The sequence below is a fragment of the Coloeus monedula genome, assembly GCF_965178545.1.
Source record: "Coloeus monedula genome assembly, chromosome: 3".
Lineage (NCBI taxonomy): Eukaryota > Metazoa > Chordata > Aves > Passeriformes > Corvidae > Coloeus > Coloeus monedula.
The window spans coordinates 79,331,083-79,355,779 of record NC_138783.1 but is presented as its reverse complement, the minus strand read 5'-3'; the positions used below and the strand labels follow the sequence as shown (position 1 = coordinate 79,355,779).

The window sequence follows — 24,697 nt, the reverse complement described above, 5'->3', positions numbered from 1 at the left end:
GGGAGGCAGGGAAGGGAAGAGAATATTCTTCCCTGAATCTATTTTTAGGCTACATAAGGCCGTCTGAAACCATGGCAATGAACCTGCTATAAAATCCCCTTGCCAGCTCGATGTTTTGTTTCCTTACAGACAAGGACTCATGAGTACATACTATGGATTAAATGGTCTAAACCAGAAATGGATAAACTATCAGGCTACTGGAAATGCATTTGTTGGTTATGAACACTACTGGTTAAGAGAGGCAGGAGCAGCTGGTCACAGGGACCAACCCACTGAACCACCCCATGTCTCATAAGCAATCCTTTACAGCCCCAATAAACAGCACTGAGGTGGGATCAGCCTCCAGACCACATCACCTCCACCACCCTCGACTTCTGGGTGTATTTTGACATCACCAAGTGCACCCTCAGTGCCCAGATTAATTTTTCAGGCCGGGCCCCCATGATCCAGCTGTGGAGGTCCATGTCCCCATCCGACCAATACCTTTCTTCCACCCCATCAGCAGTGCAGTGCTGGGGCAAAGGCTCAAAGGAACAGGTGATCTGGCAGCACCACTGAGACAGCAGGTACCCAGCACCTGAGGGCTGCAATTGCTTACCCAGTTACTTTGGCTAACTGTACACAAAATTTGTAAGAACTCTGTAAAGAGTTTGCAAGCCTTCCAACTCCAAAGTAGAGTTTTTGCAAAAGAGTTGTGGGCTTGTGCTTACTGAAGCACAAACATTACTGCATGAAATGAACAAAGACATTGAGTCTGATCAAGTTTTTATTCCTGCTATTCAGATATACTCAACACAACTGCCATCAAAGAAAGGAAGTATGTCAGGCTCCACACTCCTGATAAGCTGATGGAGAACACCCCCTCTCTCTTCCACCCAGGATTACAAGTAAAAACTTTGGTTTGTATTCTAGTTGGTTTAAAAGAGGAAAATAACACCTTCACAGTTATCCTACCCTACAACTTAAACATGGGGTCCCATGCTATTCAGTGTTGTGCAAAAATGGGAGCAGCCAGCTGGTAAAAATGTGCCTCAAAGATATTTGATTCCAATGTATGTAATTTTTTTTAGTCCTTTTTATTCAAGAGAAGGAACAATAAGAAAACAAGCAGATAGTTTAAATTTTTTTAAACGTATACTCCCTTGGCTTTGTAAAAACCAACAAAACAAGAAAGCTAGAAGAAACCATACTTCGCTCTTTTGCCATTTAAATGAGTAAAAAAATCTGCCCACAGCTGAAAATTTAGAGTTTTCAACAATTTAAAAGAAATATTTTTCCATTAACATTTTCCATTAACAACTTTATATCTGCTGCCAAAATACCTCATTCTACATTTCTTATGTGGTTGGTTTTTAATCCACGGCCATGCACACCAGTTTGGCTGCCAATCTGTGCTGCTTTGGAGGACTGAAACATCCTACAAGCTCAGCTCTGCCTTCACAACAGCTTTGCTTGGTATGTGGGGGAGGAAGACAGAAAACATACCTATCTCAAGACAGTTAATTAGGGACCCAGTTCTTTAAAGACTGACATCCCAATTATATTTTGATTCTACATGCTATCAAATTTTCTGCACGTATCAGAAAGAAGGGGGGAGGAACATGCATAAGTCTGTAAAACTGTTACTCGGAACATTAAAAGAAAAAAAACCCAGCCAAACACATAAAGGTAAGAATGCCGAAAACATCAGAAAATGCACAGACCACAGAGGACAGGTAATCTCTCCTGCTCAGTGCTGTTACAGCACACACATCACCCAGGCGGTATCAGCTTCCAGCATTGCTAAGCAACACCACGCCACATTACCTCAATTGATTCAAGGGAGGGAAGTTGATTCAGGAGCCGCTGAAAAAGGCAGAATCTAGATAAAAACTGTTGCACAAACCTCACACACACAGAAGCCAGGATCCTGCAGTCAGAGCAAAAAGCAATTAAGGAAAACCATGGGGACACACACACAAACTGAAGAACAACAAAAAATAACCACATACATAAGACAGAAGAAAAGGGGAAATGAAGTAGGTAAAAGAGAAAGAGAAGAGCACTGCTGTCTCACCTCAAGTATTCTAAGACTAGAACAATGAATTACCTCTTTCTTTACAGGGAGTAAAAAGCAGCAAAATAGCCAGAAAGCCATTAGAGGCATAGAAGGGTAAGTCTGATCCTCATTAAAAAGAGAGCTTGCACATGACTGAGGATCTTTGTTACAAATACTGAAGATCAAATGGCAGGAATTAATATGAAACATTGAATTGTGAAATGCTTCAAAATCAAAACACACATTAACCCTCCTGAACAATAAACACCTTACCCTTAATTTTGATCCTAACTTCTATTCATGTCTTAAATATCTGAAGAGTTATATTTAAATCCTGTTATGAATACAATCCAAAACAGAACAGTTTACATTAGTATACTAAATAAACCCATTATCAATGCAAAAATTTGAAAAAGCCCATTTGTGTAAGTCTTTTGATTGAAACGGAGATTTGTTCTGAGTGATAAGAACTGTATAAACAATTACATTCAACTACACTGTCCATGCAAATAATTCATGCAATAAATGCCAATTTATATCTATCTATATATTATAATTGCCATGGCTTCTGGACCTGCTTAAGCCAACATGAACTAGGACCGAGGCAGAAAGAGGTGCTCCCCCATGGCTGTATACTGCTGCCTTCCAGCAACCTCCTCCCTTCCAGCTCCTGTTTCTCACATGGGAAGCACTCAGGGCACAGAAGGAAAGTCTGCTTGCCTACTGAGCAGGGCCAAGGGACAACGGAAACAAACTGGCCACCACTCTCCCAAAACTTAGGAAAATGCAAGGTGTGTATGGGAGCGAGAAGATGGTACAGGCACACAACTGTCAAAACCACAGCACCATTAGATCAGACTTCAGGACCAACACCAGGCTACCAGATTTAGATGCTACTTACCCAGAAATTGTAAAGGCACTTCAATATACCACTACAGAACTATTAACCACACTGCCCAGCTTCCCTCTAAAACAAACTTCAAAAACAAGATATAAAAAGCTGAGGATGTGCTGCCAATTTCAATAAAAGGACTCCAGGGAAGAACAGGCTGGTAGCTCCAGGCTCACTTCTACACTGAGAAAGTTGATAGAAATTGCAGAACAGATTAGCAGGTATGCAAATAAACATGATAGAGGAATGTCATCATGGCATGACTTCCTCTACAAACTTGCCATGACATATATAAGGAAGTGTGGTATATATGATACGTATAACATGCTTGGATGTCTATCTAACAAGCCTTTGACAATGTCTCTCACCACAGCTTTTAAAGAAATTGAACTGTCATGGGATAAAATGGAAGGTCCTCCTGTGAACTAACAATTGGTTAGATTAAAAGTAACAGCACAGGAGTACACAGCCAGTTTTCACTCTGGTTTTGCATTTGTGCTACTCAATATATTAATTATTTATGTGAAAAATGGAGCAAGCAGCAAGATTATAAAGTCAACTAACTGTGTAGATCTGCAGATAGATTTGTCAGGTATTTATTTACACACACCACAGTGTCACAGCCAGTATAGTGAATGGAAACCTTGGAGTCACCGCAATTTAATTAAAGTCAGGAACTACACACTCAGAGATGACAAAGTTCAGTGCTGGTTGCGAGAGCAAAGGGAGCGCCAGGAGTGAGCAGCTCAGGGACACCTGACAGGGAACACCACAGGAGCTCTGTACCTACAGCTGTTGCACCAAGCAATTTTCAGAGAATCATTCTGCAGAGCAAGAAAAGATTCAAAGAGTGACAACGATGGGAGGACTGAAGCAACTTTAACCTGAGGAGAACTAAGCAAACAAGTGCATTTAGATAAGGAGGAAAGATGGATAAAAAGACAGACATAAAACGGTATTACATAAAATGGTGTTACAGAGAAAGAAAATAGGAAATCGTATCTCGGAATACATTAATTAGGCAGTAAAATATGCAGTTTATCAGGCAGCTTGTTTAAAAACAAGAGGAAAAGGAGGTACTTTTTCCATACCACAATTAATGGCATTGTCACAGGATGTTATAAAGGCAAAAATTTAAAATAGATTAATACATAGTCAGATGTTTTCACAAAAGAAAGTCTGTCAGGGATTGTTAAACAAAGGAGCAGACACGACTTTCTTGCTCAAAGTCCTTGAACTACAGCTTGCCAAAAGCTGGGAGGGATCACTGTTTTACTAACATTTTTCCCCATAAGTATTACTACTATTATTAGAGGTGGAATGCTGGGCTAAGCCAGATCTCTGCCTGGAAATATCAGGGCTAAATCATTGCATTGCTGGAAAACCCCATCTTTTGAGAAGGAACATGCATAAGCAGCACCTGCTGAAGCCACAAGTCAGACAAAGATTTGCTTCCTATTGGAGAGCTGCACTTGTTTTGACATGTTCCTCTTACATGAACACAACTATGCTACATGTTTCTGGACTGGGTTAGGTGTAGAAGGTCTGTAATTTTGCCTACCTTGAACAATCATATTTACCTACTTCTGTTTTGTGGCCTGGTATTAAAAACCTCATTAGAGCTGAGTTATACAGGAGCTTCTGTCCCCCATTTGAGGTGGCTGAGCTCAATTACGGTGCTGTGCTGGTGAATTTGAAAGTCATTTGAGAAGTTGCACAGTTCCCAGAAGTCAGTAGCAGAAGGAGATGAGGAAGATAAAGGAGGAAGAAAGAGGCCACTCTACTTCTGCACAGATTCAGAAACTGAAGGCACTACAAAACAGCATTAAAGCTTGTTCTACCTTCATGTCCCCTACCATGCCTGTAGCTCTCCTCCCTAAAATGGCTGTCAGGCAAACTATCAGTCTGGGAGATGTCAAAAAAATGACCTCTTGATGAGATTTATGAGGCAATAACAGATTTATGCACCCACTCATAACATGAGATATTTGCCCACTTGAACAGCCCTACCGCCACATTATAAACACAATTATAGTTCATGCAGAGCAGCTACCCTGCTGCATTTCTCACCTGCTGATAAAAACAGGCTTAGAGTGCCTTAAAAACAAAGTATATAACCTTTGGTTCCCTTACAGAAAGTGATCTTCCAGTGAGAAGTGAATTTGCATTTTTCAGTATCACCACCCATTTTGAGCTCAAGTAACTAGAAAATATTTAGACCGTATGTATGTTATTTCTCTTGGGAGAAACTGATTGAGCTGAAACCCAGAGAAAATCCTTCCCCTGGGAAGGAAGATTCAACCATGCAGAAATTCTCAACTTGAAATCTCTTTTCAGATAGCAGGCTAATCAACAAGCTCTCTCTTGCTTTGTGCATTCTTGCTCTGCTTCACACATTGCCTCTTATACTTTCATGTTCTGCATGCAGGCACACAGAACTTTAAAAAAAAAAAAAAAAAATCAAACCTCAACAAACAAACCAACCTGTTCCAACACTATTGGGTTGCCATTTGAGCTGCCCCATAAGTTCTACAGTACATAGTGGCTTTCCTGTTCTGCACAAACCATTTGAAGCCAGGGGGCCAAGAGATCCCCTTCATCCACTGTCCAGACTCTCACCTGTACAGCGCTGATTGTGTGAACCACATAAAACCACAGCTGGTTCCTGCTGGCTCCCATGACAGGCTTGCAATGGAACAGCTGCCCACATTTTCCCTCCTGCACCAAAAATAACACTAGCTCAGGCACGGTATGGAATACATCTGAGCTGCATGTTAAACAAAGCTTAGTCACCGATATGCCTTATGCTGCTGTGCAAAGAGGTCAACTCTTCATTGAGATATCAGCACCACTTGTCAGATGACAGTAAATCTGTTACTGCTTATTTTATCATGTTCCTGGGCTTCCTTGTCTCCACTCAGTGATTATCCCAAAAATTTCAATACTGGCACTAAAATGACTGATTTAGTGACTCACCCCTACTTCTCCACTGTGATTTCAAAACAGTGCCACTTACCGAAGTGCAGCTCCATCCACAGCATCAACATCACACAACTGCCCCTCTGCCTCGTCTGGTGACAGTGTTCCCACGACACTGCCTTATCTAGAGATTATGCAAAACCATGAAAGTGTTTGGGCTAAAACTCTAGTCTAGCTCTTTGTACCTCATTTCTCTTTGCATAACTCTGAACTACCACTAATTCTGAGACTATTTCCTAAATAAAAGCAGCACTGCTTTGTTTTCAAATAAGCAAAACCAGGCATGTCTCCATGAATGAATGTTTCACTGGTACTATTCTGTAAGTTACCAGTGCTAGATACAGATCAGAATATATGACTCCAGATCATTTAGTAGCAGGTAAATTTTATTCTGGAACCACTTTTAGGCAACCAGTCAAACCAGACAGAAATAGGCCATTAAAATGTGCGACCTGTACTTTCCTATACACACCCAGAATCATGCTGATTCAGTCATGCACCACCACCTGGGACTTTTATGGCAAGCATAACACCTTCAGGAAAACCACCAGACCTCATTAGTATGGTCAACTGTTTAGTCCAGATAGAAGATATCTGAAAACAAAAGGAAGATACCAGCTTTTCCCTCTCAGGCCACTATTTCCATGTTCCATGTTCTCATGCTTTCAGCATTAACTTTTCTCCTCTTGTAAAAAACATATGGTTAGAAATCAGCCTTAACAACTTCCTCTGTATTACAAATCCTTTGAAGCTATTGTTAAGACATATTCATCCATCTTGGTTTTTTTCACCACCTGAAATTGCTTTCACGTTTCCAATTTCAGCAGCTTATGATCCCTGTATTTTTCAAACAAACCCTACAAAGAAATGGAAACAAGTATCAAGTAATAGCTAAACAAAAACTAGAAAGGTCTCAATAAGGTAAAGATAAGGCCTGGATGTAAACACAAGGGAAGCAGCTGGGTGAAGGGAGAAGAGCATGAAGAAACTCGGCAAAGGCCCATCACATCACCAAGAACATTTCTTTACCCTCCAACTTCACTAAGATCTGAAGGCAAAACAGCCTTTGACTACAAACGAAAGTGGCATCTGAGCACTGGACTGAGCTCCCGATGACTCTGAAAAGGAAAGCTCAAGTACAGCCCTTCCTTAAGCATATATGAGAATGTCTGAGGTTTCAGTCTCGCCTTTCTGAAGAAGTATCTCTAATATTACAGGGTATCCTTTGATTAAACTTATAAAAAAATCTTCCTAGTCTCTGCAAAGGAAAAGAGAGCTCAGAATCATGAAGGCATCTACTGTTGCTTATGTAAATGACGTTTTGCTCTAACAGGTTTTTAAATAAACTGTCTGCTCCCTTCCTCAAAAGGCTGAAATTATGACAGCAAGGAAGAAAAGTAGAAAATAAACATGCCCACAACAGCATACAGTTTCCAGGAATTGTGGCTGGGAGGAGAATCTGCTTGTAGTTTATTTCATTTTCCCCCTAACATGTGAAATGGCAGGAAATTTAAGTTCCCATGTGTAGGGGACAAGTCTCTTCTGAATACACAACCAGCCATGCACAAAGCAGCCTGCAGGGGAAAATGAGGTGAAAATCTCTCAGAGACAAGCACACTGAAAGTGTATCATACATCTCATAAGATGTTGAACTTTCCAGATCAGCTCCAGACCAGCATTAGTAGCAGTAGCATCATGAGCCTCGCTTGGAAAGAACCGGTTATTTTTCTGCAGCAAAGCACATATAATAACAAAAGAACCCCAAACCCAAACAAACAAAAACACTCCACCAAAACAAACCAAAAAAATCCCTCAAAAGCCAAACTTTTTATGCATGTGTCCTTCATCATTTAAGAAAGATAACTTTATGTTGTAGTCTATGCTTTAGCAGTGCTCCTTTCCACTCCTCCCCATGATTTAATACGTACTCTACTAGCAGGACATGAAACTTGGTCAAGTAAAAAAAAAGTTTGAAAAAAGACAGCACAAGCATATCTTTTAAATTATTTTTAGATAATTTCTTAGTTCAAAAAGAAAGATAAACAGAGGACTAAAGTCATTACTGAAAACTAAACACATTAGGTAGGAACAAAACCTTACATTAAAACTGCTGTTGCCATTTTCCTGTAGAAGTCCATTTCCATCAGTGGAAATTAGATAAATCGCAAATATTCATTCACAATCAAATAATGTGTTTAAGTTTACTTTGATATCTCTTTTTCCACAACCAGTAGATTAAACAACATTTACACTTTTTTTTAGTGTTATATTGTCTTGTTTACATGTACTGCTCCTAAATCTTTTGTCTTAGAAGTTAGCAGAGAACTTGTTTCTTTATACCAAAATGCCAATTTTACCACAGCACTTGGAAGGAACTAAACTTAGATCACTAAGATGCCTTAAAAGTCAACTCTAAAAATGCATCAGGGAAAAAAAAAACAAACCACAAAACTTTACCGGAAACTTTACCAGAAAATTGATTATACAACAGAGAGATTAGGTTTCAAGACCATAATTAATTTTTCAATTCACTAATATTCAAGTTTACGGAAATATCAAGAAGTTCCTTAATTATCTAAAAGCCACTAAGCTTGTGAGATGCCTAATTTACGTGATGTCTTCAGTTAGATATCTGAAATTCTTTGTGTGTTTCAAGCTTTAATGCACATAATCCTAATTTTCTGCCAACTCTGCAAAAATAGCCTGTAAGAACGCTGGAACATGGAGATGATTATCCAGGAATAAAGCAGCAGGTGTTGGAAGAGAGCCCATTTACCTAATGAGAGGCATGGACACCCCTCCAAGAAACGCCACCTGGAATATTTCTGCCGGGAAAAAGGGATGTTTCTCAGAAATCAAGGGAAGGCTGTACAGAGGCAACTTATGTCAACTTTTCAAGTACTTATGGAATGGTACCAAAAAGGAAACAATGACTGTGGTACCAGCTGCAAGTCTGAACTGACCAGTTCAGGTTGACTCCTCAGGGGAGGCGTGAGAAATCCCTGGAAGGTGTGCAAGCAGCCAAGCTGCACACAGCAGCTCATACGTAGCATAAAAGGTCCACACCAGAAAGGACCTGAAGACCTCACTCTATTAAAATAGACACTTAATACAAACCAGACTGTTCTCTAGCCTTGCAATGATTTTGGTAAGCTCTACTTGGCACTACGAGATTACAGGACGATAACTCCTTTTGCTCAATAACTGTACAACAGTACTGAAAAACTATCAACACACTTCACCTTTGCAGTAAGGGATGATAGATATAGGCAAGAAATAAAAATGTAAAGAAAAATGCCACATGAAAACTATGTGCTGGTGTCTCACAAGCTCTAATTTCTCACAGAAAGATTTCCCTGGATCACCTCTGGCATGCTTAGGAAAACCACACTACTCTCAGCATATGGAAGGTAGCAAGGTCAGCAGGAGCATCCCATGGATGGCAGATAAACTGCTCCTGCCCTTCAGTTATCAGCTGTGTTCAAGGCCAAACCCTGCAGTTTCATCACCCACATTTTCTCCTGGGCTTGTTCTGATGGATCCTGGGTTTCATCCCCATTTACCAAACTCATACAGTTTTGCCTGTTTCATTGCCTCACAAAGTTCAGCCTTTAAGTGAATTACACTTCTTTGTTCACCAAGTCAATTTTCAAAGAAACTTCCAGAAAAAGCACTAAGGTTGCTACTAAACAAAGCAGGCACACAGTCACAAACTTGACATTTTCATCCTTCTTACAATGAAGTGTGAGTCTTGCAATTACTAGGACTAGTTAGTAGTCAGTTAGGGAATACTATGTGTATGATTTAGGAGGCTTATGGCTCTGTTCTCATCTCTCTAAAGTGCATAAGATGAGGAAATGGATAACAAACAACTACCTATGAAACCACTAGGTCTTGTAAGTTAAGGAAAAAAAATAGGATTTTTTTTTTTTAAATGGAAGACAATGTAATGGGGAAAAAAAAGCATGCTTATGAGTATTCAATCCTTTTAAAGTCTTTTCCCCCCAGTTAGTAAGTTCTAAGCATGAAGAACCAGCAAAGCAGCCAAATGCAATATTGCTTTAAGGGAAATAAATAGTATGTTACCACAGCCCTCAGCTTGCAAAGTGACTCTGACTTTTTGCATGTTCTGCAAAAATAAGATACCCTTTAGGCAGCTCTCTTAATGAATTCATTCAGTAAGGAGCCTTCAACATGGCATTCATTTAATAAAAAAAAAAAAATCAATCAGTGGCTGTCTCAGTAACACCAGGAAGCAGAGAACCTCTGTTAATGGATACAAGGAACAGTGACACCTTACTGAATTCCTGTAGTAAAGTCAGGCTTGCTTCAAGGGACTTAGAATGATCTGAAGTAATGAACTCCTTATTAAATACAGTTTTTAAAAACAAGGGTGACACTTTAAAGCTTTCATAGTCTAACAGGCCTCTAACAATCTTACAGAACAGAATCCATGCTCAACTAACATTTTTGGTATTTTAATCCTCTATTTTGTCTCTGGCATACCCAAGAAATTCCAAGATATGCTCCTGCTATCCTCCTGCAGCTCAAAAGCCAGACATACTAACCAAAATAGGTCATCATGCCTTCCTAGCACAGATAAAATGACTAAGCATGTGGCAACAAAAGGGAACCTTGAGGTTATTAATCACGAACTGCTTCAGCTCAGCATAAAAATAATGAGTAATTACACTTCAAGAAAACAAATTAATTTAATAATTCCTGTATGATGGAAGACAGCAGTTAGATAAAAATTATTAAATTTCAGAAGAGAGACTGACAGATCTAATGCCAGTGGTCCAGTAAGTAGGTTACTCATGATCTTTCTGGAAAGCCAGCTGCCAGGAAGACAAACTCCTACACTGTGAGTCCTCCTGAAGTGCTCTGTCCCACAGGTAACAACTCCGTGTTCTAGAAATGGACAACCCAGGGCAGAGAAAAAGCTTCCCAAGGAACAGAGGAGATTGACACAGCTGAGCAGCAAGGCAGCAAACTATCTGCAGATTAATGAAGTGTGGGAGCATGTAAGGGATGTGGTCTGCAAGTCGAATGGGAAGTTTAAAGATTTAGGAAGAACTGGAGCAGTTTTAAACTGTCCAGTTTACCAGCAGGAAAGATCCTCAACAGTAAGATCATAACTATGAAGTAGATTCTTCTTTTCCTTTTAATGGAAGTAGTGGTATTTCAGACATCTGAAAGATGCCTGAACAAAAATTTGAGTCCTTATAGGGAGCACCCTTGAACTAGATTATGGATACAGAAAATCCCATTGCCAAGATCCTTGCTAACACTGGCTCAAGCCTGTAGTTACCTAAAACTTGTCCTGTAGTCAGTCACTGAAAGTACATCTCTGCAGGCAATGGAAACAACAGGAAGCTCATCCTACAAATCACTGAAAAAAATTAAGCAGGTAATATCAAGGGTAATTACCATTCAGAATATAAGGGACTGTCCATTATAGAGTAAAAGGTAAGTGTTTACTGATCAAAGTGTCTCATATGTTACATGACAGAAAAAGATATTGAATTGTAAATCCATGGGGAAAAGAAAAAGAGACTATTTCTCTCTATGGAAAAAACTACTGAACAATATATATATCTAAATAAATCAGATCATTAACAGTCATATACTTTTAATAGTTGGTAACTGTCTCAAAATCACTGCATTTTTTTATCATACGTACAGAACAAAGTGTATGTAGAACTTACATAACAAAGAACACAATTTTTTAAAATAATTAAACTGGAATCTTGTGATGATCACAAAGAACATTTTTAACTGACTGTATTCAGCCACAGGGGAGAAAAAAAAAGCCTTTAAAACATCCATTAAGATAACTGTCCAAATCTGGGCTTGCCATTTGCAGTCTAAATCATACCAATCATATACAAGATCTGTTACATTTAAAGGCTTCATGCCAAAAAGCTGAAGTTTTATTGGGCTATCAAAATGCCAGATGAGCCTCCAAGGATATGCATTCCTTCCTTACTGTTAAGAAAGCTGTAGGACTAATGGAAAAAGATTATTACTCAAAACTTACATACTTACACTTTTGTTGAAGATACAAACAAACAGCTAACAAGTTCCAGGACTCTATCTCAGAAGTAGTTTTGGCTATAAGCTAAATGGAACTTAAAAAACATACATGGTGTGTCCTTCTATTACATTTACCTTATCAGTGGAAAAGATGAATACTATGGATATTTGTTGGAACCCTGGGTTCTGAGAATTTCAGCCTGTCAGTGCTGAGAGGCAGTGATCCTCAGAAACACACTGTAATCGATCCAAAACCCTGGGAAAAGCTTCCTAAATTGTGTGGTAACACTGAGGTTGTTGCTGTATAATTAAAACTTCTATCACTGGGTGGAATATGTAGAGATGTAGAAAATTAGGTTTAGGGGATATAGGTAATAATAGGTTACAATATGGAGGATTTGGGGTGTGGATATCCTTCTTTGTCCTTTCTCCTTCACAAATCTAGGATTTTTGCCATTGGGTCAAAAGTCCCACACTGCAGGACATGAAAAGTTAGTAACTGGGTTGTAAGTAAAACCAAGTTACTTGGTGTTTCATAATTGGTTAATTTAGACTTTAACAAGCCTTGGAAGTTAGAACTCACAGCCATTTTCCACCCTGTTACCTTGGAGGCACATCCCGTGCAGCTGTATTGTAGATGAGATATAATAAACAACTACGTCCGAACAAGAATTCTCGGTCTCCTGCATTATAATTCAAACTCTGAGTAAAAGAACTCACAGAACAGCAAAAAGAGAAAAACAAAAAACGGGAAAATTAATAGATATTATGGATAAATATGATGGAATGCCGTCACAGATAGTAACTGCATTTAAAAAAAGGAGAAATAAAAAACATGGATAGAATTTAAGAAGGAAAACAAATAAATGCTGAATAAATAATCAATATAGCCAGGTTTGGAGAACACCAAATAATCCTTACTACCTGAAAACCTGAAAAAAGTAGCATCAGTAACATCCCACCTTCACTAAAGGAATTATTCAGATGGCAGACTCTTCTCCCTCTATTTATAGTAGAAAAGCCATAGATTCATTCATTTCTAGTGATGAAATACATTTCCCTAATCAGCCTTGCAAAGGCAACAGTATGGTTGGTTTTGGCTGGGTTTTTTTAATAAACGGCTGTTAAAACTAAGACAAGAGGAATTGTTCTTCCCAAGCATGCCAACAGCAGCACACATGAGAAACAGAAGCCGAATCACAGAACCTCAGTTTACACCATGCTTTTCTTTTACCCTGAAATTCAGCCTTATTAATCAATCAGAAAAAAAAAATCCCATAAATACTGCTAAAACACTAAGAGTCTATGCATATGGGAATTTCATGAAGGGGGAAGAAGGGGAAATAAAGGGTGGCCGAAAGGAACTGGCACAAAGAAATGGGTTACTGTTTTTCCCTCTAACACGAACTAATTGCATACTGGGTAAGGATAATCCCCCATGACATTCCACGGGTTCAAAGGTCAAGACTTTTGCTTTTCAATTGTCCCCATCACACGTCATTCTCTGAAGAAAACAGTCTGAAGCTGTGCCATAGCACAGATGCTCTCTAATACGAGGGTTACTGATTCTAGCCCTGCACACTGAAATATTGCACCAGGCACACCACAGCCCTCAAGGTGGGCAGATGAGCACATAGCACAATTAAACAAGAAATACAAGCAATAAACAGAGAGCCAAGAGCTTCTAAAAGCTCTTCCAAAGTCTATTCCAAAATAGCAGAGACATGCTACTAACACAATCTTATTCACTGTATTTAAAGTACTCTTTTCACCTACATTGTTGTGTGACTTTAATTTAAAACCAGAGCTCCTCTCTCTTGCTGTTTTAAGAGCATCTACGGAAAACAAGACTGGCACCGCTGGGAAAGCACACAGCCAACTGGGACCCCTGTATCCACGTGCTCAGCTACAGAGGAACCACTCCAGCCACTGCACCAGATATTAAAAATCTTTGTTTCTCAAACACAAATATACATATGTGTGTGTATACATACATAGATATAGATATATATGATAGAGCCATCAAAACAAGGACCTGGGCTGTTGCTATTGCTCCCTGCAGTCCTCTAGAGCACAAGCAATTTGATTAAACTTCCTCAACAGGAGAACACTAAATAAACACTGTAAATTAAAACTATGCTGATGATCTAGTTGCAATTACTTCCAATTGATTTGAGTCTTTATTGTTCCCTCAAGCTTTAAACTTTGTAGATAAAAAAAGGATCAGGCCTTACTGGAGGAATACCAAAAAGGAGTTATGAAACTTCCTTTAAGCACATTCAAAAGCAACCAGACTAGCTTGTCCTCCTGACAAAATTCCAATTAAATTTAACCTGGAAGTTTAGTGAAAAGAAGAGGCTATTCCAGGGTTTGCCGTAAACAAGCAAGATAATGCTTAGAATAAAGTCACTCACTGGTTAACATACATACATACAAACCAGAAATTGCTGTGGCATATTTTATTTCACAGAAGTCAGACACTGTCAAAAGACTCTAGGAAACTTTTACCCAGCTAATTCAGTATAATCCAGCTCTCAGGCATTTCAGCCTTTTCTGAGTTGAGCCAAACTGTCACTTGATGGCAGCAGGAAACATATGCACACAAGTGAAGTGGGTTTGTTTACTGTGATACAAATATTCCATGAGAAAACAAAAGCAGATGTTCTTATTCCACTCCTGGAAACTCCTCTGGAGAAAAATCCTGGAGTTACCTGCAGATTTTAAAACATCTTCTTAGGTCCTGAGATAGATACAGATATATAGATATATAGATATACAGATATATAGATCTATAGATATCTTACTAGGTTGGTTTTATAATTAATTTTCAGATATTAATTTCATGAATAGACTCAGTCTCCTTATAAGAGCTAGAGCTATTACTCTGATTAGTTTTCTCTTCCATGTCTCCAAATCACATTTTCCTTGCCAAGCTGGAACCATTCTCAGATCACCTTTTTTCTGAAATTCTTTCTCCTCTGAGGTTAGCCCAAAACTGCCACAGATACAAGACTTTAAAACTTCTAGACACATTTTACATTTTTCTGTAGACATTTTTTAGATGTATAGCTACCATTTTCCCTTCATGGCATACATCCAAGCCTCAGTTCCAATCCTGGGGCGCTTTTAAGAGATAACTTTGTTCAGGTTAGAGGAGATATTTTGTTTTGACAAAAGCAGGCAGAAAAGTACAATACAGACCCTTCCTCAGGACTTTTTCTATCGAATTATGTTTACAACAGAATTAAAATTTTTTGAGCTTTCTTGAAGGACAGGCATTATTTCAACCTGCAGCTATAAATATCGTCATATCACACTGATCTTGCGCAGAATTCAAATACAGGGATGAAGAAGCATACCTAGCTCTTGCAGTTATTTTCTTTACATGACACAGGAAGGGAAAAATGTTGTTCTGTTACTTATAGGGTTTTTTTAAAGCAGAGAAAATGAAAAGTCTACATATCCTGGTTCCAGGAAAATAAATTCTTCTGAGCTCCCTCTTCTCGTCAGATGTAGAAAAATATACACACACTCTACTCCATCACAATGATGATCGAATTTTTCAGTCATACACTTGCAGCATGCTGCTATTATTCCCTAGCTCACCTCCATCACGTACTTTCTCTTCATTCAAGAAGACAGGAATGGTTTCCCTGTGTTGGGTTTTCTGATGCAGAGAGCTACCATCAAGTGTTATTTGCTTGTCCATTGCTTCAAATGATCCTTGAAGCGTTATTACAACTAGAAACTGCTCCAGTGATTCCTCTGGTGCCTCAGTGTGCAGACACTGCACACAAAATTAAGGGAGAAATGTTTGAGTCCAGGGCATTGCCCAATGGATAATTTCTTGGTTCAGAATCTGAAACAGTTCTTGATTTGCACTTAAAAAGCTGGACAGCTGGAGTCAAAAATCATGCAGACATCCTGGCTCTTGCATCATCACTTCGGTACCTCATTAGATAAAGACACACTATTTCACGGCTCCAGGACGCATTCCCAGATAACTGTGGGAAATTGCACTTGCTGTCAATATGGGCAAGGTTTCTGATATAAATTTCACTTTCTGAACAGTCTTCATTACTGCCACATTTATTTCCTCCCCCCAGAGAGCCACCATGTAAAAGTGCTCACTTGTGGTGACCAATCAAAAATTGGTTTCTACCCAAGCAACACTCTTCCCTCAGCGGCTGCACGGCTGGCTCCACCACATACCCTCCATGGGTACGTGTGGGTACCTGCCGGACTGCCCGACCCCCCTCCTGACACTGTCCTGTTTGCTCCCTGCTAATTAGATGGCAGGAGGCTGCATTTGCTCCGAGCAGTACCTGTGTGACCACCCAGCCACACTCGTGCTGCAGAACAGCTGAGGGCAACGCAGATGACCTCCAGCAACAGCTGCAGTGATTTGAGTCTCTCCTCTATCCACCACCTAGTTTTTAATTAAGCTTCATTGTTTGCCTAGCATGGCTGAAGTTGCCTACCAGTTTATTGAGGTGCAGACAGAGAACACTCAGAAAAAACGGTGCAGCACTACCATTCAAGCCTTAATTGTAAACAACATGAAAAAAAATATTGAGATGGAAAAGCCTGCCCCATAAAGTTACCACCAACAGCTTTTCCTCTCCCACAGGTCTGTCTAGAAATTCTTCTCTTAGAGGTTCACTTCCGACTCACATGTTTTGGTCAAATGGATCCTACACTGTTGGAATTGTGCCGTTTGTGACTTATCCCAATATTCAAATATTACTATTAAAAGCAGAGCTGTGAGCAGCACTTAATTAGAATGCCTTCTAAAACCTTTTTTACATTCAAATGGTAGAGTCAACTTGCCCTTCTCTCCACTGCAATACTATCACACCATCTGCTTTGTCCTTCTTTTATTTATTTATTATATTGAGGCATTTTGAGGGTATTTCCTGCTAGCTTCAAGTTTAGTATTTATTGACCACACATTGTAGGTATACTTTCCTTTTTGCTCACTTTATGGTTCTTTTAATGGTTTCTAGAATTTTCTCTTTCATAGCACTGAAAATTATGCTCAATATTTTGAAGGACACAGGAGGGAAAAATGGCACTCTGCACCAAAACAGTAAACAACATTATTTTCCACATTACAACAATCAATTCAGCCAAAATGGCTAATGAACAACACAGGTTACAATGGCATAACCATACAGCTCATCTTCCCACATGTACAAACTAACGCCCCTGTTTAAAAAGCACTACTGAATGTTTAGTGTGTTAAAGGCAAACACAATGGCTTTAGGTCTTACAAACACAACGTAAAACAGAGATTTTCAGGAGGAATTCCCACCACGATAAGATAGGAGCTGAGGTCCTTAAATTGAAAAAGACTGAAAATTAGCCAAGGAGGCTAATTTAACAGATTCACACAAAGTTTAACTTCTGAAATGCACTGAGACTATTTGGTTGATAAAATTATATACACTCTTCATTCTCTAAAAGGTACAGCAACTGAATACCCCCTTCCCATTTCTCCCTTTAGTATTTTCTGTATTTTTAAGAGCCTGAATACTAACAATTTCCTGGAAAATAGGAAACTCTTGAGAAAAAAAAATAAAAAGCCAACACCATTTCTGCAGATTCTTACTTTTACAAGAGCTTTACCTTCCTTTTTAGCCTGGATGTTTGAGAAAATAACCTCAGGTGGGACAAACTAAACAAATCCTACTTTTTCTTAATCTGAAAAAGACACTGCTAGTATACACCACAGCAATAGCTGGCCAGAGACTTCTCAGTTGTAATCACTGTTATTGCAATCATAAGACTGAAGAGAATTAACAAAATAAAACCAAATCAAATTAAGTTCACTTTGATGGTAAGCCACAAGCAGCAGCAAACTCCAGAATAATTGGAAATACGAGAGAGATGGACAGAAAAAAAAATACTTAATCTCCAAACAACATCCCATCCTCCCTTGCCATAATCGTAGGAAGACAAGGGTGGCCAGGGAAATGCTCCAAGTCTGTCTGATACCTGCTGTGATCCCAGAGTCTCTGAATTATGTGAAGCCCTCTTCCAGCTGAACAGTGATATCATCACATCCTCTTTTCCTCTTAGAAATTTAAGATTTATGTTCACTTATTTATTAATGCAAGGGAGAACACCTCCTTTTTAAGTAGCATTAAAGTCTGCTTGGGATTTCTGCCTCTTTTTGTGCAAGAGTATGTTTTAAACCCAACTCACAATGGAAAAAGGCAACTACGGAAGACATACTTGCCATTTCATACAATTTGATGGTATCCTTCCCCTCCCATAAACTTTCAGGCCAAAATCAATGCCACATAAACCTGCTGAACAGGAAGCCTAATTATTCTAACATGTGCAACCAAAGCGATAGGGAGTTTCTCAGTAAAACTGATAAGGAGAGACATAAAAGACTAATGAGCAGCCTGCCAGTGCTCCATTGCTGGGCTAGCAAAGGTCCCCGTGGAACACCTTTGGTATTGTTCAGTGGAGAGACAGAGGCTGGGACTCGTCCAAAAATAACACTCAGAGATTGAAAGAGTGAATGCATAACATCTGCAGGTCAAGTTCTTAATCCAGGCACAGAAATAAATTACTTGAAAGAGCGTAACCAACAGAAAAATGCCTGATGTGGCGCAGAAAGAGCCAATTAAATGCACTCGGGTTACTGAGCAGATAGACCCTTTGTGCTATTGCAATACACTGACAAGTGTCTTCTTGACCCATGCCTGTGGTGCAGGTGACAGAAAATAAGGGCCCTTGATTAAGGAGACGCAGTCGTCAGTATTATTAGTGACCAGCGATCAAACTACTGGGACTGCAATAATCAGGCGTGAAAGACACAGAAAGGCAGGCCAGTGGTGGCCAGCAGAGACAGCAGCCCCAGCTCAGAAAAGGAAGCGTCCAACAATACCAACTCTCTCCTGTTACTGCTAGGGTTTCCAGTTTACCAGTAAGTCATCTTCTGACCTACAAAAATGTGTGCTCTTCCCTATCAAGTGTTTTGTGTGAGACAACCCAGATGCCCAAGTAGCTTGTCCCTGAGGCAGCGATCCCATATTCCCTCTGTATACAGAGCACAGTGCCTGCACTCAGACACAGTTGTTTCAAACAAGGATGGCTTGATCTGGTATCTCTGTTCAGAAAGTCACAGCTTTTCCTCAGATAAAACTGTCCATGTGACACATCATCTGTTGCTGAATTTCTGTAATACTTTGTGTATTATACACCTAAATGCCTTGTGTTATAGAAATAGATGCTCTGAAGAAAGCTCCTATGCCTAGGGGAGATGGGGAAGGTCCCCTTTGGTTGCACAACTTGGCCTTTTCACTTCTGTGTTACCCCTAATGAGGGTGAGAATTTGAAACAGCAATTTAGAGAGCCTTACAAGACAGCAGGATCACATGTCAAATGGGAGCATAATACTTTCTTAACATACTTCCATTATGGCAAATTCAGTCACCCTGCAAGGTCCAAACCATTACTTTTCCCCCACCCCAAGACAGCATATTTGGAAGGAAATGGGGATTGAAGTAATTGTTAACATTGCTACTCATTTGATAAATCTTGTGCCATGGGTCAGCAGCCTCCAGCACTGATGCAAAGGTAGCCAAAAACCTCATTCTAATGGTACACACCAGAGCAGAGCGTAAGCATCACCAGTAAGGGAAGCAGTGTCTCAGTGACACAGCCTCCCACCTCCTTCCAGTGGACTTTTACCACTACACCTGATTTATAACCTGGGAAAGAAAACATTGTCTGCAAACACCATCCCTGCCTTACACCAAAATATCACCCAACCCCCCAGTTTTCCTCATGCCTAGTAACAAATGTGTATTGTACAAAAAAATCTTCTCCTGTAAGCCTCAGCATCCAGATTTCATGGCTTGAGAAAGTTCTTTTCTCCATATTATACAGTAACACAAAACCAGCTTTTGCTGTACAGACTTTACTGCGTAACACTGAAGGGCACACTACAAAAATCAGTTCCCACACGAGGTCAACAGAAAACAGAACTTTAGCACCTTCTTGAACTTCACCAACAAAGCTTCATTTTATGTGAGTACCAGCTAACAGAGACACCATTCTTTTTTTTTAAGTCCTTTTTGACAACCAAACATTAGGAACAATTTCCTCCATTTATATTTCCAGAATAAAGAAAAAAGAAATGTAGTTGCAAAGGATCATCCCTGCTTCTCAAATCCCCCAAAAGGCATATCATATTTTCCTTTCTCATAATATTTAATCAAGTCTACTTCATTACAGACAAGGTCAGAAAGCTCATCATGCTGCAACTGATGACAAACAAGATAGTGCCCACAACCCACAAAGACTGACCTAATTGTCTGATTTGCCTACATTTCTGCAGGCCAAATGTACTGACATTTTGCACAAATTCAAAGCTGACTTGAGCCTGATGACCTTTTATACCTCTGTAATTAGTCTTCTGTGCCTTTACAAACAGAAAAACAAGCTGTTCCTTTAACTCTCCTGAGTTCAGCAGTCCATCTGTAAACTAGAAACTTCACCATCTACTCAGCCAGTCAGAAAAATACACCAAAAAAAGGAAAAAAATAAAGAAAGAAAATACACAAACTGCAACCTTTCAAAGTCATGAAATTGAGCCTTGTAAGGGCCTTTTAAGATAAACGTGCCAATTTCTAAAAGAAGAAACAGAAAAAGCAGAACAAGTTGGTGGACCCAAATTCAATAAACAGAATTTTTATAATGCTTTTCTAAAAAAGACAATATAAAATAAGGGCACTGGCACAGACAAGAACCATGAAAAAACAGTTGGGGGAATAAAATCAAACCAGAAACCAAACCCAGTAAGTTTAGTCCCTAACACTAACAGCACAGCACGGAAAGTACAATGCTAATACATTGATTCAGCACTAGAATTCAACCAAGATTAATAACACAGAGGTTTAACTGCTGAAAACATCCACTAAGAGCTTCATTTAGGTATATAATCCTACAGTTACAAAAAATACTTCCAAAATATGAATGTAAGCTTAAAAAGATGAATTGAGTCAATCCTCTGGAAGTTCTGGATCCAGATCCCCACTGCAGTCAGCAAGATGCAGATCTGCGTTTCCCCAAATGGAGCAGAGGGGAGGACAAGGTCAGAGCACTGACCTGCACTTCAAATTCCAGTCTCAGGAAAGAGGGAGGACAACCACTGACAAGCAGGGAACAGACAACACACAGTTTTCCACGTGTAAAACCTGACAGGACGCACCCAGCTGGCGATGAGCGCTTGATTCTTTAGCCCACTGTCAGCCCTGGGATTTCTCTGCCCAACAACCAACTTGTCCCTGCAAACACTATGAAAACAGCACAGTCCTGTGGACCACCTTCTCCAGGTTCATGCCCTAACACATCCCAGTTTGGGCACCTCCACAGCAGTCAATCCCTTTAAGAAAAGCATGCCCAAGAGCAAGTAAAGACTTAATGTAAGGGTATTTCAAACCAGAGAAGCATTTTTTTGCATAGCTCCATCAAGAAGCATGTATAATCTAAAAATCTGTCAGAACTGGCAGCCTCGTATTCATCAATGTCAAATTTTTTAATATATATTTTTTTAGAAGAGCTGCTAATTATCATCATATATGAATTTTTTAAGCGGAAGTTTGGATTTTTCATTAAGTTAAATTAATCTAAACATCAGCTGGGAAAATTTACAGAGTAACTCTATAAATTCAGAATTCTCTGTCTGAATTTTAATTCAGAAATACATCTCATGGGGCAAATCTTTCCTTTTTCTAACCATCACCTTTAAGTGGCATTTCCCCTTAGGTCATTTACCTTCCACAGTTTTATTTCGAAAAGTTTGGTTACAAGTAGCATGTTTAAAGATATTGATTACAAAATGATTAATGAACTGTGTCAACCTTGGGAAAAGAAAAAGGAAAAAATCCAATTTCAAGTCCAGCCATTAAATAAAAGTCAAGCTTGGCTATTACACATTCAATCTCCTATCAACTTTTGACATTCTGAAGTTCCACGTTACCCTTTGCCAAATATTCTGCCCATTTTCCTAGTGTGTTTGGTTAGTTCAAAAAATAGACAGCAGAAAAAAAACCCAATTTAATTGACTGTACGAGACAGTGCAAAAAACAAGCTGAGAAATACAGCTTTCTATCCCCTTCCCATGATGACAAGTTGGCCCTATTGCCAACTATCCCTTCCACAGGGATCCACAGTTCTACATTTGAGCTTAATTCCGTGGGGATAAAAGAATTTGCACCGTGTTTGGCCTCATACAGCCACGTCTAAGCTTTCAAAAATAGCCATCGTAATTCAATGTATTACAAATAACCCCTCATCTTTGTTACTTGCAAAGGAAAGGAAAGAGAGTCTGCCAAATCCTGGAGCAAAACCATATCTAAGAGAATGAAGTTCTGAATTGGAAAGCACAAACGCTTGGCGGGATTCCTGAGCCACAGAGTTGTTACCCTTTGCTGAGCACACTTTGCTGAGTTTTTACCCTTTGAAGAGTCAGGACACTTCTGACACTGGAGAAGGCCAGAGCCAAGGGGGAAGACCAGCTCTTGCCTAGCCTCACCAAGAGCCCGGTGCGCACATCATGTGCCCGGCAGGGTAAGTACGAGCCCCAGGGAGCAGCGCAGCGGGCACAGCACACACAGCTCCCGTCCTGTCCTGTCCTGCCTGTCAGCCAGACCCGAGTTTCGAGACCCCGGCAGGTCGGACACGTGAGGCACAAGCTAAGAGGATTTCATACTTTCTTGGCAAGCAGCATCATTTCTAAAATGCTCAGATCCACCAATTAGCTAGGTATCACAATACTCGCATAAACATCCAGAAGGAGAGGAAAGAAAGGTCTTAATTCCAAGAAAACTTCTGGGGCTTTTCTTAACTGACCTCCTTCAGAATTTTATTTTTGTTGGCTTGATTCCAACATCAGCTGTCCGCTGTGAATTGGAAGCAAGGCATGGAGCAGGAGTCAAAAGTATCTAGGAGATATGAATAACACAACAGCTGATCGATGCTGTTCCTTTAGAGCAATAACCTTTCCACTCTCGAGGGACAAATCTCTTTGAAGGTAACCCAAGTAAGAAGACTGCGACTGAAAAAGATATGCTACGCAGTAATTTCATGCCGGCAGTCAAGCAAATCCAGCAATTTTAAATCAACTCCACGGAGTTTACGCCTGCTTTAAAAAGAGAGAAAGCAGCCGTATCACAAAAGCTAAGGCCTACTGCACATGAGCTGCCGCTCTGGAAATAAACTGCAGTTTACTCTAAACTTTCCCCAGCGGTTCCCGGCTGTCTGAGGCTGATCATAACGAAGAGAAGGCAACATTCGGTTTTAAACTGGCGAACTCTCCAGCTCGAACACGAGCAAGGTGATGGCAGAGGTGTCGAGTACACCAGGCTGGAGCCACTTCTGCGTTCCCCTGGGTGTGAGGGAGGAGGGAGGGAGGGAGGACCGGGCGGCTGCAGTCGCTACAGCCACTCAGGAAACCCGGGGTGGTGGCCCTAGCCGGGGACGAGCGGGAGCCCGTCCCGTCCCGGACCGAGGCAGGAGGGAGGCGCTGCCCTCGCACGCCCCCCGGAGCGGCACCTCCCCACCGGCTGCCGGCCGGGGCTAAACCTTTCCTCGGGCCGCCCCTACAACTCCGCCCGACACCGCACGTCCCTCCAGGGCTCCCGCCCCGCCGCCGGGACCCGGGGCCGGGTCCCAGCCCGGGGCGAAACAAAAGGCACGGAGCTGCGCTGCCACCCGGACTGCGCCCGGCTGCGGTAGCCTAGGGACGCGGAGGGCGGGCGGTCCGGGTGCCGCTCTGCGCGGAGCCTGCCCGCGGATTACCCGCGGTAATGGGATTACGCGGGGCCGAGCGGGGTGTCCGCCGGGCTGTCACCGCGCGGGGAGGGGGCGGCGGTGCCGGGGGCGGCGCTCCGGGCCGCCGGCTGCCTCCCGCCCCGGCCGCCCCACGGGCGGGTCCCGCCGCCCGCCCCGCAGCCCCGGCCGCGGTGCCCGGCGGGGCGGGCGCCACCCGCCGCCGCTCCCGCCCGGCCCCATTGTTCGCCGTGCCGCCCTTACCGTGCGCGGGGCTGGGGCGGCGCGGGCTCCCGCCGGCTCTCCTCGCTGCGGCTGGTGCAGGGGCAGTCGCGCTTGGCCGCCGGAGGTCCGAGCCATTAAAAGCTCCGCGGGGAGGAGGAGGAGAAGGCGGCGGCAGGAGCGGCGACGGCGGGGAGAGGAGGACAGCGAGGGGCTCGTAGGAGCAGGGTCGCCATGTCCAGCTTGGCAGCGGGGGGAGCCCACCGGGCCGGCGCCGAGGAGAAGGGAGGCAGGCGGCGGAGGGGCCGGTCCTGCTGCCGCCCGCGGACCGGGGGAGCGGGAACTGGACGCCGCTCGCCGCCGCTCTGCCGCGGCTGCACCTCCCTCCCCTAACCCTGCCCCCTCCCGGAGGGGGAGCCGCCGGCGGGAGGAGGCGGCCGAGAGCCCCCTCCAGCGTTCACGGGCGGCGGCGGCCGCTCGGATCGGCGCAGCGAGCGCGGTGTCCGCCCCGGCCGTGGTACCGGGCAGCCCGAGGCGGAGAGGGGCGGAGGCGCAGCGACCACCGCCCTGCGGTGCCGCGGGGGCTCCAGATATCCCCATTCTCCTCTACCACCTCCTCCCCCTCCCGGGCACCAGAAGGGACGAACAGCGCCCAGGTGGTCGCGGTGTAAGGGAAGGGTTAAACCCGGCTGCAGCCCCGGAGCGAGGGGAGCGGGAGGCCCCGCAGGGTCCCTGCCCTT

General features: G+C 41.9%; 1 protein-coding gene across 5 annotated transcripts in view; it reads right to left on the bottom strand.

Annotated features, from left to right (window-relative positions):
• Positions 1-24,277, bottom strand: part of FARP1 (FERM, ARH/RhoGEF and pleckstrin domain protein 1) — a 204,133-nt gene extending 179,856 nt beyond the window's left edge. For all 5 annotated transcript variants that reach the window (XM_082278890.1, XM_082278894.1, XM_082278891.1 and 2 more), the window contains exon 1: positions 24,000-24,277. The gene's annotated coding sequence lies outside the window, so the exon portion shown is untranslated. The remainder of the gene's footprint in view (positions 1-23,999) is intronic.
• Positions 24,278-24,697: the final 420 nt, after the last annotated feature.